Source organism: Meleagris gallopavo, chromosome 1 (genome assembly GCF_000146605.3).
Source record: "Meleagris gallopavo isolate NT-WF06-2002-E0010 breed Aviagen turkey brand Nicholas breeding stock chromosome 1, Turkey_5.1, whole genome shotgun sequence".
NCBI lineage: Eukaryota > Metazoa > Chordata > Aves > Galliformes > Phasianidae > Meleagris > Meleagris gallopavo.
Window position 1 is genome coordinate 99785696 of NC_015011.2, and position 3059 is coordinate 99788754.

The 3059-nt window shown below is 43.2% G+C and overlaps 1 pseudogene; it reads left to right on the forward strand.

Moving 5' to 3' along the window:
- Positions 1-477: 477 nt before the first annotated feature.
- Positions 478-571, forward strand: LOC116216225 (annotated as a pseudogene).
- The last annotated feature ends 2488 nt before the right edge of the window (positions 572-3059 follow it).

Below are 3059 nucleotides of genomic sequence, written 5' to 3' on the forward strand. Positions count from 1 at the left end.
TGAATTACAAGGCAGAAAGTCAGAAAAACAAGATTGAGAATGTGCCTGGATCACAGAATCACAGAATTCTAGAGGTTGAAAGGGATCTCTAGAGAACAGAGTCCAACTCTGTGAGAACAGAGTCCAACTACCTGCTAAAGCAGGTTTCCTACAGCACATCACACATGAAGGCGTACAGATCAGTCTTGAATATCTTCAGAGAAGGGCACTCCACAACCTCTCTGGACAGCCTACTCCAAAGTATCATCAGTCTCACAATAAAGTTTTTCTTGTGATAGTGTGGAACTTCCTGTGTTCCAGTTTCTTACCACTGCCCCTTGTTCTATCGCTGCACACCACAGAAAACAGTCCAACACATAAACTTGACTCCCACACCTTAGGTATTTACGAAGCTATGAGATCACCTCTCAGGCGTTTCCTCTTCTGATGGAACAGTCCCTCAGTCTTTCCTCTTAACTGAGATGCTCCAGACTGTTTTTGCTTCGGCAGCACATATACTAAAATCGGAACAATACAGGGAAGATTAGTGTACAAGGATGACATGCAAATTTGTGAAGCATTCCATATTTTCCTTCTACTGGAGAAGGTGGCAGCCTGTGGCTTGGACAGGTACATCCTTTGCTGAGTAAAGAACTGTCTGGAGGGCTGGCCCCAGAGAGCAGTGATGAGCAGAGTTAGATACAGCTGATGGCCAATCATGAGTGGTGCTCTCCAGAGTTTGGTAGTGGGGTCTGTCCTATGCAATATATGTACTGATGACCTGGAAAAGGGGATTGAGTGAACCCTCAGTTGCAGATGGCACAAAACTGGAAGGAAATGTTAACCTGCCTGAGCATAGGAATGCCCTTCAGAGGAATCTGGACAGACTGAATATCATAGCTGGACTGAGGTCATTGGGATGAAGTCCAACATGACCAAGTGTCAGGTCCTGCACTTTGGCCACAGCAACCCCAGGCAATGTTACAGGCTTGGGTCAGAGTGACTGGAAGACTGTGTAGAGGAAATGGACTTGGGGATGTTGGTCAACTGTTGGCTGAACATGAGCCAGTAGTATGCCCATGTGGCCAAGAAAGCCAATGGCATCCTGGCTTTTATCAGAAATAGAGTAGCCAGCAGGAGCAAGGAAGTTATCATCCCTCTGTACTTAGCACTGCAAAGTTGCATCTTGAGTACAGCATTCTGTTTTGGGCCCGTCACTACAAAAAAGACATTGAGACCCTGGAGTACGTCCAGAGAAAGGCAACAAAGCTGGTGAGGGGTCTGGAGCACAAGTCTTATGAGGAGCAGTTGAGGGAATTGGGATTATTTGATCTGGAGAACAGGAGACTTAGAGGAGACCTTACTGCTCTCTATAGTTACATGAAAGGAGATACTGTGGGGAGGTGGAGGTTGGCCTCTTCTCCTGCATAACTAGAGATAGGATGACAGGTTTGCAGCAGAGGAGGTTTAGGTTGGATATTAGGAAAATTTTCTCCTCTGAAGGAGCAGAAAACTGCTGGCTCATGGCCAACATGTTGTCCACCAGAACATCAAAGTCCTTCTCTGAAGAGCTCCTCTTCAGCAGGTCAGCCCCTAATCTGTACTGACGCATGGGGTTATTCCTCCCCATGTGTAGGACTTCGCACTTGCCCTTGTTGAACCACATCAGGTTCCTCTCTGCCCGGCAAGGTGAGGCAGATTTTGTGTCAACTACAGACAAAACTGACTTAAGTTACGCAATTCTTGCTTATTTCCTATCTTTTCTATCACCGTCCTCCCCTTCCCCATCTCCTTGATTAAGATTTGTAATAAACTGGTCGGACCAACATTTGAACCATTGTTTCTTAATCTCACGCTGAGTATACGTATATCAAAGAACCTCCTCTCCCTCCTATAAATTGGAGCAAGATAGCTCCCCACATCCCACAGCTCCTTCAGGGCTTATTCAGGCTTATTCATCTGCTCTGGTATGTGTCCTCCATTCACTCTGGTGCTCGTCCCCTCCTGTTTCTCTCTGATCATAGTGTTCCATTTATTGTACTCCCCTGTTTTTGTCCTTTCTTTTCCTTTCTCTGTGCAGTAGTTTCTGCCCTTCCCTCCCCAGGCTTTCCCCAGCCCCCATGGTGGCTGCTGGGCCCAGCCCTAAGCTGACCCATGGAGCCAGCTGGAACCATCTGTCTTATACAATGGGGCAGCACCAGCCTTGTCTCATGCTGCTGCCCCACAGCCCCCTAACTCTCCATAAAGAAGAGTAAAAATAGTACGTGTCTGTCTACTCTTTTTTGGCACACATATCTATACAGATAATGTATCTTCTTCCTATATGCAAGGGAAATACAGAAGAGAAAATTTGAATGAGCATAAATGCACACACCAGGAGACATCTCATTCTACAAAAATGCATACAGAGAAAAATTTACAACTTGGAAACATGATCATGAAAAAGACAGATATATATTCATTGAACTTGTTCCATTTCATAGCTCAGTCATTGACATCTGTGAACCAAACTGACAAGATTTTACATTTTTATAGTCTAATGCTGTATTCTACATATTTGTATACTATGGCAGTTTCTATGCTGTGGTGGAAAAGGTTCCAGTTCCTTGTCAAACCCATATCTCTAGTAAAGGTTTATTTCATATATAAACAAAGTGTGGAATTAAGAGTTCTGTTGAAAGAGATCACTTCAGATGATTACCTCTATAAATTCTCTTTTTCACAGAACATATTTCATTCTACTCAAAGTCAGAACAAAGCTAAAATGTCCTACCAAAATGTCTCACTGGTATTTTGTACTTTATGAACTGTCAGTATGATATAATGTAAAATCAGAAACACATATATAACTATATCACAACCCACTGGAACGGAAAATCTGCAGAGAAAGCACTGGAAAGAAATTAAAGAGAATGACATAAAATATAAAATTGAATGAAAGATGTGACTGGTAATCTGTGCTGTTGACGAAAGCCTATTTTCAATCCAACTAACTTTTTCCCTTTCTCTAAAATGAAATGAAACATCATTATAGATAATAATTTCCCTCCCCCACAGCCCACTGCTGGACAAAAAGGAAT